This window comes from Taeniopygia guttata, chromosome 18 (genome assembly GCF_048771995.1).
Source record: "Taeniopygia guttata chromosome 18, bTaeGut7.mat, whole genome shotgun sequence".
In the NCBI taxonomy this organism is placed as follows: Eukaryota; Metazoa; Chordata; class Aves; order Passeriformes; family Estrildidae; genus Taeniopygia; species Taeniopygia guttata.
In genome coordinates this window covers 4,834,220-4,848,587 of record NC_133043.1, presented here as the reverse complement: position 1 = coordinate 4,848,587, position 14,368 = coordinate 4,834,220, and the positions used below count along the sequence as shown (strand labels likewise).

The 14,368-nt window shown below is 60.8% G+C and overlaps 1 protein-coding gene across 3 annotated transcripts in view; it reads left to right on the top strand.

Annotated features, from left to right (window-relative positions):
* The first annotated feature begins 1,745 nt into the window (after positions 1 to 1,745).
* PIK3R5 (phosphoinositide-3-kinase regulatory subunit 5) overlaps positions 1,746 to 14,368 on the top strand; it is a 38,067-nt gene continuing 25,444 nt past the window's right edge. For 2 of the 3 annotated variants that reach the window (XM_032751634.3, XM_032751632.3), the window contains exon 1: positions 1,746 to 1,881. The gene's annotated coding sequence lies outside the window, so the exon portion shown is untranslated. Of the gene's footprint in view, positions 1,882 to 12,545; positions 12,635 to 14,368 lie in introns of those variants that run through there. The other variant, XM_032751633.3, reaches the window with a different exon arrangement.

Here is a 14,368-nt window from a genome sequence, read left to right as displayed (position 1 = left end):
GCTGGTGTCCACATCCCCTGGAGGTGGCCCTGCTCCAGAGCCCTTTCCCCGAGCTGGCCGTGTCAGCCTGGTGGCCCCACGCGCTGTTTGTCACTGCTGCAGCCCCGGCACGGCCCCTCCCTGCCCTCCTCCGCTTCCTTCCGCCGCCGCGAGCCCCCCCAGCCCATGTTTGGTAACTTCCTCCGCTGCCCCGGGCCCCCAGGAGCAAAACAAGGAGCTCTGGTGCCTCAGGTGGGGAGGCAGGGGACAGGAGGGGACACGCTGCAGCCCCAGCAGCCAGAGGAGTTCGGCCCCTGCACCTTCGGCCCTTCAGACACTCCCAGTTCCTCCAGCGCAGGGATCTGCCTGAGACGCTGGGTCTGAGCTGAGGAGGTGGCAATGGGCAGGAGTGGTGGGGAAGGTCCGACTGGCATCCCAGATGGCATCCAGAGAGGAGCTCTGGCCAGAGGAGCTGCGACACAAAGCTCTGCCCGGGCACTCGCCTGTTTCCCAGCCTTGGGGCAGGGGCGCCGTGACATCGCCACCTGACCTCCCCTGTCCCTCTCTCAGGATTTCTTCCGAACTGCTGGTGGCCGCTCAGCTGGTGAAGGCCGAGCCCACGTCCCTCCACGGGGGTTTCACCTGGCGCAGGTGACGCGGGCACCCAGGGCGCTCGTCCCATGTGCTTTGCACAGCAGGCGTTTGTCTCCGTGGGCCACCAATGAAAGGGGATTTCGGCTCTGACTGGGTTGGCTTTTTTTAAAATTCACTGGAATTTTGCTGCTGAACCCACAGCTATTTTGGCCCCCGAGCAGGTTTCGACTCTCCGAGCAGCAGTGGCAGCGGTCACTCTCTTCCACAAACCGAAATCCGCAGAGGAACCTGCCCGGATTCCTGCCCTCGGCGCTGCCGGGCGGGATCCGGCCACGAGCCCCGAGTGCAGGGGGACAGGGGACAGGGGACGGGACAGAAACCAGGCTGGGACAGGCCTGGAGCAGCCACCAGGGAAACAGGAAAGGCCATTCCCACGTGCCGCCAGAGCAGCACGTCCCCAGCCTGGTGTCACCAGCCAGCCCCTGGCACCAGCACGGAGGGGTGAGGGTTTGTCCTGCAAAGGTGAGGCACAGTCAGGGCAGGAGGGGAGGAAAACATCACACACAGGAGGGGGGATGGAGGGATGGATGGTGGATGGATGGATGATGGATGGATGGATGGATGGATGGATGATGGATGGATGATGGATGGATGGATGGATGGATGGATGGATGGATGGATGGATGGATGGATGATGGATGGATGGATGGATGGATGGATGGATGGATGGATGGATGGATGATGGATGGATGGATGGATGGATGGATGGATGGATGGATGGATGGATGATGGATGGATGGATGGATGGATGGATGGATGGATGGATGGATGGAGGGATGATGGATGGATGGAAAGCAGGAGAAACTGATGGAGGGAAGGGCAGATGGATGAATAGCGGGATGGTGGCTGAATGAACGGATGGATGAGGGGCAGAGTGGCAAGAGCAAGGGATCGAAGGAGGGGTGGGTAATGGAAGAGTGAAGGGTGGAAGGGAAGGTGGTGGTGCCACAGATGGGTCCATGGATGAGTGTCTGGGTGAACGGTAGGGTGCTGGCAGCGAGGCAGGAGCGGAGGCACGGCTGGATGGAGCGGGGGAAGGACGGAGGGCTGGCTGGGCGGAGGAAGCGGGGGGCAGGTGCCGGGGCACGGCCGGGGCGGGGCGGGCCGCGCACATGTGCGGGGCGGACCCGCCGCCAGCCCCGCCCGCCCCGGTGCCGCCGGTGCCGCCCGGCGCGGAGCGGAGCCCGGCGAGAGCCCGGCGGGGCCGGCGAGGATGGGCACGGAGCCCCGGCGGCAGCCGCCCCGCAGGTGGGACAGCCGGGGGGACCGGGACGGGGGGACGGGGCTCACACCGAGCCCGGGGTGTCCCTGGGACCGGGACGGGGCTCGCTCCGAGCCAGGGGTGTCCCTGGGACCGGGACGGGGGGACGGGGCTCACACCGAGCCCGGGGTGTCCCTGGGACCGGGACCGGGCACGCACCGAGCCCGGGGTGACTGAGACGGGGGGACCGCACACCCGTGCACGTGGAGGAAGAGCTCCCTTGTGTTCCCGGGTGTCCGTGAAGCCCGTGGGTCGGGGCGGTGGTGCACGGGGCACCGCCATGCCCGGAGGGGGCAGTGCCGTTTGCGGGGCTCGCTGTAAATGGGGTGACAGGAGGGGGACGGAGACCGGCGGCATGTGGGGGTCGCCTCTAACTGGGGGCTTCCTCTCAAACCCCCCAGCGGGGTGTCACTGCCCGGGCGGGGGTTTCTCTTGCACCCTTGGAAGGCGCTCCCCGCCCCGTGTCTCCCCGGGGTGCCCCTGCAGCCCGTGGGGGCCGTGCCTGGCCAGGAGGAGCCGGTGTCACCCCGCGGGCTCTTGTGACTCATTTCGGGACTCTGTGTTTGTTTTTGTGCCGCTCGGGGCCAGGTGCGGGGCCCTGCCCGCCCCAGGGGACCCCCGTGCCGTGGCGGGGTCCCCGGGAAATGCCGGGGGCTCTCCGGTGCCCGCCCGGAGTTTCGGCAGGGCTGCTGGCGGGGCGGCCGCGACTCACCCCGGCCGCTGCACCAGGAGCCCTTCCCCTAAGGGACCCAAAGGTCGCCTGTCGCTCCCTCGGGCGGCTCTGCGCACCCGAGGCGCTGAGGTGCAGCCCCAGGGAAGGCTCTGCTTTGGCAACAGGATGTGGTTTGGGATGTGACAAGCGCAGCAGCGTCACCCCTCCAGCATCGGGGGCTGGGGCCGCGCCAGCCCCGAGCCGTGCCCGCGCTCCTCTCGCAGCAGCCCGGGCTGGTTGTTGTGCCCGCCCAGGAGCATCTTCCACCGGCTGCTCCTGCGGCCTCCCAGTGCCACCAGTGCCACCAGGCAGTGCCCGGCCCGGCCTTCCCCAGAGGCTCTGAGCTGCTTTGGAGGTGTGAGCCCGGAGGGAGAAAAAGGCTCTGCTGATTCAAATCACTAACGAAAGCGGGAGAAAAGAGCTTTCAGCCCTGGGTTTGATGTTTGTGACAGCCCGGCTGCTGCCGCCGGCACCGTTAGCTTTGCTGAGCGCTGGTTTCGGGCAGCGCTGCTCCCGGGGCAGCAAAACTGCTCAGGCAGCTGCAGGCTGCTGCTGCTCCTGCTGCTGGCCCAGATGCTGAGCAGCTGCAATTTGTTTTGTTTTCCCATTTAGGTCAATTTTCTAAATCTCCGTCCGGGGCAAACTCCAGGGATTATGCAGGATGTCAAGGCTTTAACTTTCCTGGCTGTCAGAAAGGTCTGTTGGTTTGGTGCTTGGTTTTTTCTCTCGTTCAAAGCACAAACTCGGATGAAGTTGTGAAGTGTTTCCAAAGCCTGGTTGCAAAGCGGTTTGGAGCTCGGGGTGCTGCTCAGATTAGAGCACACCAAGGTGAGGACAGCAAAGCGAGAAGATAAGGAGCCGGAGCCCGGCTGTGGTGGTGGCAGTGGTTCTGTCCCTCGGTCTGCGTGAGGCTGGAGGGCTCGGGGGAAGCTCGGGGGATGCTTTCCCAAGGAAGCAGCTGGGCAGGGCCGGGTGCGCTGCAGCAGGGGCTGGGATGTGAGCTGGGATGTGAGCTCAGTGCTCTGCCTTCCCTGGCCCTCTGTGGCCACCCCTGTCCTGCTCCCACAGTTCTGCAGCCGGCTCAGGGCAGAGGGAAGGGCACAAAATGTGCTGGAGGTGCTTCTTCAGAGGGAGAAAGTGGAGTTCTGCTGTGCCTCGGTTGGGTGGGGGCAGCCCCGCACCTCTGGCTGTAGGATGGTGCCGCTGGCTTCTCCCTCCTCCCCTTGGAGACCAGGGCATCCAGCTGGGACAGAAACCAACCAACAGTGGCCCCGAGTGCCTTCTCGCTGCATGTGAAAATGAAGATGTGGGTTTTGCACTGAGAAAGAAGAACTGAGAGCGGTGGGAAGTGCTGGCAGAGAGGAGCAGCGGCTGCTCCAGCAGGATGAGCTGCTCTGGCAGGGCAAAGTGCCCGTGCAGCAGCAGCCCCGGGGCTGAGGGATGCCAGCACCGGTGCTCTGCCTCTGCTGGGGACCAGGGACAGCCCGGCGTGGCGTGGGGACCCTGCCATGCTGCAGCTCACCCTGGAGTAGTTTCAACTTCTCTTTCCTGGCTGCCCGCGGCAGGGCTGCCCAGTTTTGCATTATTATTCTGCAAGGGGGAAATTGTGCCTGAGGGTGTCAGGGGAAAGTGCTCAGGTGAGTGCCCCACACAAAAGGAGTGAGAGGCTCTTTTGTGTCTGAGCTCTGCTCCCAGCAGCGGTTTGAGCTTCCAGGTGAGAGGATGGGGAGCGAGGGTGAGGTTTATATGGAAACTCTGTCCCCAACTCGCTGCCTGGCAGCTCTGTGCTTTGCTGGTTCGGGCTGGAAATGTCACTGCCCACGGGAGCTGTGGGTACAATCCAGGCTCTGCAGCTCTTTCCCTCCTCTCTCCTTTGCGCCACTTCCCTCAGAGGCTCAGGACTCGCCGTCCTTGTCCCGTCTCTCGTGCCCGGTGTGAGGACAGGGTCCCACCCATCCAAAGCCATCACCGGGGGCTGCAGGTGACATCTGCAACCCACCCAGGGCCGCGTCACCTGGGTTGGGTCAGGGCTTTTTGGTGACGGGGGTGTGATCCAAGGACACTCCCGAGGATGTGGAGAGCTCTCCCCGTGCCGCAGCCCGGAGGGGCGGACAGGACATGCCACCAGAGCTCCCGCTGGCACCGAGCCCGCCCGGGCCTCCCGGCTGGGAGCCGCGGCTCCCGAGCGCCTTTCCCAGCACGGAGACCCAACCCCGCCGTCCCCGTCCCTCTGATCCCCCTTTGGCCGCCAATTAGCGCGACGTGAGAACTTGTCTCCTGCTGACGCGCCCGTGTGACTCCTCGGATGCTTTAATTGCGGTGTTTTTGGCGGCCGGGTGCAATGAAATGGTAATTGTCGTGATTGTGTGCCGGGCGGGAGCTGAGAGATGCAGCTCTTTGGCGGAGCCTAATTAGGAAATAGGGACACTGTTGGGAACGGCTCTGCGATGTGATTTTCCTAATGAAAGCCGCTGAATAGGCAGCCTTGTAACGAAGAACAGCCTCGCAAGGGCACTGCCAATTGCTCTTCTCTAGTGTTAATTTTGTATTTCCTCCCCATTGTTTCTAATACCCTCTTGGAAAAGCTTGAAGATAAAATGCTTTATTTCCTTGCGCCTCGTATCCTGTTTGGCAAGCGGCGATTGGAGAATGTGCATCTGGAATACATGAGAGGCCAGGCAGGAGCCCCTTCAGACTTGTTCATCTCTGATTTCAAGCTCTGCCACTGGAAAAAAAAAAAAAAAAAAAAAAAAAGCAACTTCAGCTTGCGGCTGCTGGGCTCCGGCGGGATGGAGATGCCGGGATGGGGATGCCGGGATGGGGATGCCGGGATGGGGATGCCGGGATGGGGATGCCGGGATGGGCAATGCCGGGATGGCGATGCCGGGATGGGGATGCCGGGATGGGCGATGCCGGGATGGGGATGCCGGGATGGGGATGCCGGATGGGGATGCCGGGATGGGAGATGCCAGGCTGGCCGGGAGCTGGGGCCGGGCAGCCGCGGCACAGCGACGCTCCGGGAGCGTGGCGGGGTTTGGAGCCGGGGCTGGGCTGGTTTCACTTCAGCCCTGTTGAACCTGCGGCACCTGAGAGCTCACCCGCATTCAGTCTCTGGCTCGGTAAAGCCGAGCCGGGAGCCGGACCGGCCGGGGCAGCTGTGGCTCAGCGCTCCCACCTGGGCTGCTCCTTCCCGGAACGGGGCTGGGGCGCCCGGGGTGCCCCGGGGCTGCCTCTGCACCTGCGGCGGCCGGGACAAGGGCGAGCCTGGCCTTGGGGGCAGAGAGAGCCTGGCTTTGGGGGCAGAGAGAGCGTGGCTTTGGGGGCAGAGAGAGCCTGGCTTTGGGGGCAGAGGGAGCCTGGCTTTGGGGGCAGAGGGAGCCTGGCCTTGGGGGCAGAGGGAGCCTGGCTCTGGGGGCAGAGGGAGCCTGGCTTTGGGGGCAGAGGGAGCCTGGCTCTGGGGGCAGAGGGAGCCTGGCTTTAGGGGCAGAGGGAGCATGGCTTTGGGGGCAGAGAGAGCGTGGCTTTGGGGGCAGAGGGAGCCTGGCTCTGGGGGCAGATGCGAGCGTGGCTTTAGGGGCAGATGTGAGCGTGGCTTTAGGGGCAGATGTGAGCGTGAGCCGCTGGCCGAGTGAGAAGGGGAATAGGAAAGCGCTCCCCGGCTGTGTGGGGCGCTGCCCCATCCTCGGTGACAATTGTCAATGACTCCGGGTGCCCCAGGGGCTCTGTGTGTATTTGTAAGAGAGATGGGGCCGGGCCTTGGCTTCCCCTCCAATGCTGTTTCACTGTTCGAAATCCCCACAGTGCTTGGGCTGGGAGCAGTTCGGGTGCTCCCAAAACGCTGTGGTGTTGTTTTGGGGCGGGTTGAAGCAGAGGCAGGCAGAGCTGGCATGAGCAGCCCATGTGACGGGGTGCCAGGGATGGGCACCGGCCCCGGTCACACCGCTCGCGGCTGCTGTGTCTGAGCAGGGAGGGCTCAGCTTCCCCGATCTTGTGCCAGGGGAGGAATTCGCCGTGATTGTGCCCTGTGCTGCAGGGTTGTGTTTTCACCCCCGTGTTTGTGCCCTGTGCTGCAGGGTTGTGTGCCCACCCTGGGTGTTTTCCCTCCCGTGTTTGTGCCCTGTGCTGCAGGGTTGTGTGCCTGTCCCGGGTGTTTTCACCCCCGTGTTTGTGCCCTGTGCTGCAGGGTTGTGTGCCCACCCTGGGTGTTTTCCCTCCCGTGTTTGTGCCCTGTGCTGCAGGGCTGTGTGCCCGCCCTGGGTGTTTTCCCTCCCATGTTTGCCGCTCCCAGGGCTGTGTGGATGGGGCACGGCTGCTGCGTGCACGCTTTGGAAAGGCGCCGCGGCTCTGGGCCTGCAGAAGTGTTTTTCATCCCTTCCACAAAGGCCCATTCTTTGTTGTCTCAAATTAGGATGAAACGCTTCCCCTTTCAGCTGCTTCCCCCATCACTCTGTGTCTATTTAAACCCTCAGCCCAGAGGCTTCTCGGCAAACAAGCTCCCATCCTTTCAGGTGGCATTTCCCTTTTCTCATTGTTTCTGGCACTCTGTGCATGTGAAACTCCGCCAATGTTTCTTCATTCTCGGTGACTTTGTGTCGATAAAGCTCCTCAGTGGGTACACAGGAGTGTGCAGCTGCCTGGGGGAGTCACAGCATCGCTCAGGTGTGGGAATCAGGGAACTCCAGCCTGGGAGAAATCGCTGCTGCTCCTCATCCAGCTGTGGGGATCCTGCCGAGGCCTCCCTGGGTCAATTAGCTGGGTTGCAATCAAGGCCAGCGAGGTTGATGTTCCCCAGGGCTGCTCATGAACTGGGAGCTGTCCGCAGGCTGATCTGGTCTCCGTGCCGGGGAGGGGCTGATCCCTTCGGGAACTCCAGGCTGTGGAGGAATGGTTGCAAACCCACTTTTATGGCCCAGAGCCTGGAAACCCCATGGCCCTGAACTGCCAGATCCTGGTGCTGCGTTTAGAAGTGGTGGAGGATGTTGAGTGTTAAACGCCATCCCACCTGCTCCAGGTGGGCCCCAAGCAGGACATCCCCATGAGGGCGGTGCTTTAGGCTGAAGGGGGTAGGGCTGGGATGGAGGAACCCTTTTTCTGCCCCTTTTGGGACAAAAGCCCCTGTGCCAGGAAGCTCCAGCCCACCCTGGGAGGACCTGGGGGCTGGAAGTTGCTGTGCTGAACTCCCTGCTCCTGTGATGGGTGCCAGGGGGGATTTGGGAGTTTGCCCTGAGGTCAGGGCTGTGCCAGCCTGGCTGGGTCGCTCTTGGTGTCACTTGTGGCTGTGGCGTCACCTTCAGATCCAGTCCCTGAGCTGGGAGAGGGGATGGAGAGTCATGGACGGGTTCTTCATGTGGAGAAGAGGGCACCTCTTGCCTTGTGTTCTCCATGGGTTTTTGGGCTGCCAGGGATGTAGCAGTGGCTGTACAAGGCCAGCCCAAAGGATGGTCCAGCTCTGGGCCCTGCCTGGGCACGGACAGCCCAGGGGCTTGGAGCTGGCTCACCACGGTGGGACTGCCCCAACGCCCCCAGTGCCAGCACCTTCCCTTTGTGCTGCTGTGCCCCTTCTCCTCTGCAGCTCTGGGACATCTGGGGCACAGAATGGCCCCCGGGGCTGAGCCTGCAGCTTCCCAGAGGAGAACAGGGCCTTTGGCAAGGTCTCAGGCTCTGGGCTCCTTGTTCTCCCCCACAAGGAGCCGTGGATGCTGTTTGAGGGTGCTCAGGGGGTGAAACCTGCTGGGCTTGGTGCCCCCTCTTCTTGGGCTGGCCCCCTTTGGGGACAGGGTTCCTTCCTTCCCCTCGCTGTGATGGGGACTGCACCACCCCAGGTGGGGCTCACACCCTCCTGTCAGATTTGTGAGTTCCAGCCCCGCTTGGCCCGAGGGTGACGGGGACAAAAACGTCCCTGCCACCATCTGTCCTTTGTGGCGCTGCAGCCAGCGGTGCTGGGAGTAATCTGAAGGGTTTGGGCAACCAAGCCAGGGACTGAAAAGGCTCCTGAGTTCCCAGCAGGGCCTCCACAATGGCAGGAAGCAACTTCTAAAGCTTCCTTTGGATACACAGGGCCTTGGGGGAAAGATTTACTTGCTTGTTTATGCTGGAAGTTAATCTGTTTAGTGGGTTTGGCATTAGAGCTCACAAAAAGCCCTCAGAAATGGTCACGCTGCTTGTTTGTAAGGTTTGTCTCTCACTTACTTTGCTTCACAGCTGGAGGAGTTAAGCAGAGACAGAGCCAATTGGAATCTCACGTGTAAGCTTGTTTTTTCAAACAGCCAGAAGGAATTTGGATCAGCTGTCTCCTCCTGCGGCATGAGGGAGCTGCGAGGGGAAGGCAGCGGGGCAGGGACTGGGATCCCCTCAGAGAGGGACCTTTGTGCCACCTGGGATGGTCAGGGATGGTCCCTGGCCCCGTTCAGGCCGGGAGATGTTTATTCTATAGAAAATCCCACCAAACCAAGCCTGCAGCCCTCCCTGGAGCCACAGGACATTTGTGGGGGACAGAGTCCTGGGAAGGGTTTGGAGAGGCACAGCAGGGCTGGGTTGGGGAGCACAGGACGGTGAGGAGCAGCTCTCCTGGAATTGCAGTGCTGGTGTTTCCCTCGTGCTCTGGACGTGGCAGTGCCACCCACGCCGCCCTTGCACAGGTAAAAGGGATTTTCCCAGGGAGCCGGAGAAAGCCCTTGGAGGGGGCAGCTGCTGCAGGGAACGTGGGGCTGTGCTGGGCACCCTCTGATCCCAACGCTTCCTTGGAGCTCTCGGGAGGAGCTCAGCACCCGCTCTGTGTGGCCATGGACCCAGTGCCAGGTGTCTCTCAGGCTTTTGGGGGTTTCTCCTGCTGAGCCTGAGCCACCCGGGCTTTTCCTCCCCAGCCCAGGAGAGTGGCACAGACCCCTCCCCGCAGGGATGTGCCCTTGTGTCCTGTCCCTGGCCACTGCTGTGCCTCAGTTCCTGCTCAGCAGGAACAGCTCAGGCTGTTGCTGCACTTTGGGAAACACCTTTTTTTTCCCCTCTCTAAATTATGCACTTGCTGAATTTTTATTTTTTCCCCACGTCTCTGCTGGGACACACAGGAACTCCTGTGCTGAACTTCCACCTTCCCTAGGGATGAGCCTGGGGCTTCCATCCCACCCTGCTGGAGACACTCAGCTCCTGTCGGGCTGTGACCACACCACGGCCGTCCCCAGCCTCAGTCCTCTGGGATTTCACCTGGAGCCAGGAATTGCCCGTGATGCTGGGTGAAACTTCAACCTCCACTGTGGTGACAGTGACTGGTAGAGGCTAAAATTAACTCTTGCATCATGTGGCCAGGGGTTTTCAGAATTGCTGCCAGGAACAAGAGCATTTCCTCTCTGAAAACCGAGCTGTAAAACTGGGCAGCTCTTACTCACATCAGATCCGTGTCATTTCTGTTGGCCTTGGGGTTTTTGGGGAGGAAAACGGAGGCTGCTCTTGCCCTGGCTGGGTTGTGCCAAACTCACAGAGCCCAGTCAGTGGGCAGGGGTGGGGTGGGGTCGGTGATGTCCTGGGTGGCCTCCTCCTGTCCCAGGCTGCCGTTGGAGGCAAAGACTCCTGTCCCTGGACAGACCCAGAGCCACCACAGAGCTCACAGCAGAGCAGAGAGCTGGTGGGGTGCTCCAAAGCCACTGCATGATTTATTGGTTTCCCCTCTTGCTTGGACTCCATCATTTTTAGGGCTCAGGATGATAATCCTGGAGTTTCTGGCCTTACTGGAGTTGTAAGGAAGAAGCCACCAGGAGTGTTGGCTGCTGTGCCTCGTGGGCTGTTGGCATGGGTTCACAAAGATTTCGGGCTGGGCAGGGTCCCTGCCAAGCCAAACCACGCCAGGAATAAACTCCTCAGGGAGCAGAGTGCACCTGGCCATCCCCAGCCCGCTCTGGACACCTTAATTCAGCTGGACCCCCGTCAAGATCAATATTCCATGGGGCAGCAATGCAGTTTCCTCCTTTGGCTGCTGGTGAGTGTGGACTTTAATCCCCCAGTGGTTTCTCCCTCTGAGCAGCTGTGCACTGGGGAGTTTTTGGAGGGGAACTGGGTTTTCCTGCTGAATGCTCCTCTGCAAGCCCTGAGGACTTGGTCCATCTGACAAGGTCACTTACCCCGTTGTTCGGGGGGGATGGGAGCCCTTAGAGGTGGCAGATCTTGTGTGTGGCTCCCCAGTAACTCCTGGGTGTGAATTCTGGGTGCTGTGCTCTGACCTTGTGCCTGTTGGGATGCTCTCCCTGCTAATTAATGCTCTGTAATTCCAGTGCTCATGGGCAGTCCCTCTGAAAATACCTCAGGTGCCTCTCTGCTGAGGCTACAGAGGCAACTTGTAAACAGGGAATGTGTTACAGCCTGAGCCCCTTCCAGGTGTGCTGGAGAAACTTCTGCTAATGGGGCTTAACCCCCCTGGGGAGGGGACGCAGGAGACCTTTCCCTTGGAATGGGGGTGAAATTTCCATCGAGGCAGCAGAAATCCGGGCTCTGAGGCTGCGAGGGCAGGAGGGTGACGGAGGCTCACCCCGGCTGGAAAGCAGATGGAGCAGGCTGGTGATGGGTGCTGGGAAGAGCCTTTCCTGCAGCCCGTGGCAGCAGCTCTGGGGATGGAGCTGTTCTGGCAGTGCCCAGGTGGGCAGATGAGCTCTGTGCTCACAGCAGGAGCGGCTCTCGTTGCTCTGCCCAGCGCCGGGGCTGCCCGAGCCCAGCTTGCCCACCTGTGCCATCCTTCAGGGGAGCTCCAAGCCCTCGCTTGGCGCTGGAGCCGCCCTCCTGTGCCCCCTTGCCCAGCCCTCCGTGGCCACGTGCCCTGCTGGGTACCTGGCAGCCTGGCGAGTGCCGGGCACGGCCCGCTGGGTTCTGCCCAGACCATGTGTGGGGCTTTATTTCTGTGGTTTCTTGCTCTCGGCTGTTGATGTTCCTGGAACTGCTTGTCCCAAACCGGGGCCCGCTGCAGTCCCAGCCCTGCAGCATGGCCAGAGCTGTCCCTCGGATGTGGCAGGAGCCTGAAATCCTCTCCGGGATAGGAAAGGGTGCCACAACTTCCCCCGGCCCCGAGCACTTCTCTTTTCGGCGCAGCACACGGAAGGTGGGGTAAGAAGATCTCTGAAATTGCAGAAGTGTGGGTTGCTCTTGGAAACCGTGTCCACGCAGGGGCTGGGGAGGGGGATCAGTGTGGGGATGGATTTGGGATTTGGCTGCTGGCCTGGGGCTTCCTCCTCAGCCGGGAAGTGTCACAACGGCAGGAGACCAGAGCAGGGGGGCTGCAGGCTCCAGGGAGTTGCCTTCTCCCATTTTTCCACCCTTGGGAAGCACCATCCCATGTCCTTGCTCACCCATGGATTGTTTTGGGTCTCCTGCCGGAATATTCCAGCTTTGGGATGGTTCTCTTGTGCTGCTGGGAGGGAGAGCCCTCAGGCCACGCTCTGGGGATGCTCTTGGCCGCTCCCCCTGAGGCTGCCGGGCTTTTGGCTGGAATTTCCTTTGACCTCATTTGATTACCGAGCCCTACCAGCTCAGCACTAGGGCAAAACATCCCAGGGAAAGTGGCTTATGCAAAAATACCCGGAGCCGGTGCATTTCCAGAGACACAAAGGACTTTCCAAGGTCACACCACAGATTCTGAGCCTGGGAACAGCTCCCCAGGGCAGCTGAGGGGGAGAGGAGGAGTCGGAGCTGTGGGGGAGAGCAGCAGCAGTTTGGGGCACGCTGTGGATGGCTCAGGGGTCACCTTGTCCCTGCGGGTTGGGGTCCCCCAGCCGGGGCTGGGCTCGGGCTCCTGCCAGGTTTGGGGCCTGGGGAAGGAGAAGGAGCATCCCCAGCGAGGGGAGCAGCCCGACCTCTCCAGCTGCTCAGAGATGCTGGGAGGGGCTGGAGGGAAAGCTGGCAGTGCGTGGGGAGAGGAGGTGCCGCCACAGGGAAGTGTCTGAGGGCTGGCAGCGGGCACGGGCGGAGTGGAGCCGTCCTGAGTGGCGCAAGAGCCGCTGCAGCCCCTCTGAGCTCTCCCCACATGCCCAGGGGTGGCCCTGGCACCTTGGGTGAGTTTGCTTTTCTTTCAGCTTTTCTCAACCCTTCTCCTGCCAAGGGCACAGTGGAGCAGCAGGTCCATGGCTGGGGCCGGAGCCACGAGGACTCCTTTGGATGGGGTGGGGTGGGATGAAGGATCAGGGTCAGCAGCAGTAAGGGACACATTTTGGGTCCCTTTGATGCAGATTTAACCCCAAATCTCTTGGTCCAGCCTGGGCCCCTCAGAGCTGAGACCCTCTCTGCCAGGTGGTGCCTTGTTGTGGGGTGAGGAGCTCTCCCAGCTCAGGGGCATCCTGAGGCCCCGTGTTTCACAGAGTTTGTTGGCATTTTCCCTCCCCCAGCTTCATCTGTAACAACCGTGCTCGAGATCAGCACTTTGAAGCCTTAATTGCAATTATGACTCTTCCTCTGTTCCCAGGTCTCCCCTAATTGGCTTCCTGGGTGATCTCACAGAGCTGCTGAAAGCAGGGCCCTGGTTTTGTCAGGGGGTCTCTGCTTTTGTCAGGGGGTCTCTGGTTTTGTCAGGGGGTCTCTGGTTTTTCAGGGAGCCGCTGGTTTTTTTAGGGAGCCGCTGGTTTTTTTAGGGAGCCACTGGTTTTTCAGGGAGCCGCTGGTTTTTCAGGGAGCTGCTGGTTTTTCAGGGAGCCCTGGCGTGGGACTCCCGGCTCGGCCGCTGTGCCCAGATGCTCACAAGGGTGGCATTATAGCGACCCTAAGCTGATTTACATGCTTGCATTTGCAAAGCGCTAATCTAGTGGGATTTTTTTTTTTCTTTTCCCCCTCCTCTCCTTTTCTTTTCAGCCCCCTCTAATCTGCTGCTCTCCCTGCCAGGTTCCCAGCTCCTTTGGCTGGAATAGGCCCCAGCTAAATCCTTTATCTGTCTGTTTGGCAGCCCTGGCTGCAGTAGTTAGCAAACGAGTGACACTTTTCCTGGCTCATTAATTAGATTTACTGAGCTGAGTGCTTGCTGCAGCGGCAAGGGTCTGCACAAGGCAGTTCTGTATTTTATTTCTGAGAAATTTGGGATTAAAAAAAAACCAACAAACCAGTTCCAGGGCAGTTCTGGACCCAGTGGTCAAATCCACAGCTCCCCTGCTTGCACTGCTGCTGGGAACACGTGGTTTTCTGCTTTATTTCTGCAATTTGCTGCTGCATGGGCAGTTCTGGCTGTGTGTCATTGTTTTGCTGCTCAGAGAGTTTGAGGATGGGTGGCTGGGTGCCCGTGGCAGGATATCTTGGTTAAGGCAAGTGGTTCTTGCGGGTTAGAAATAACCTCTGTGAGGAATTTTATTATAAAAATGCTTTTTTGGCATGTCCTGCTCTGCCAGCTTTGCCTGCCAGGTTTATAAATGGGACTGGGAGGGTTAGAGCAGGAGATAAAAATGAGGGGATGAAAGAAAGTTCTGCTTCACTGTTACCTTTGCAGCTGAGGGACTGTGTTGAGCAGGAGCCTCTGCTGCTCCTGCTGGAGGGGAAACTGAGGCACAGAGAGGTCTCGCCCAACTCTGGGCCTCGACTGTGGACTTGTGGTTCCCTCTGGGAGCACTGGACACCACCAGCTTGTGTTCTGTTGGTTTAGGGGTGACGAGTGCTGGGGCTCTGTCCCCCTGGCAGGCGCTGGGACACCCCGGGATGCTCCCAGTGCTGCCGAGTTACAGATCCAGCTGGGGCAGGGAAGAACCCAAGGAACTCTTTGGAACACGGAGCTTCAGGAGACCCCCCAAGCTGGAAGAAGAGCTCCTCAG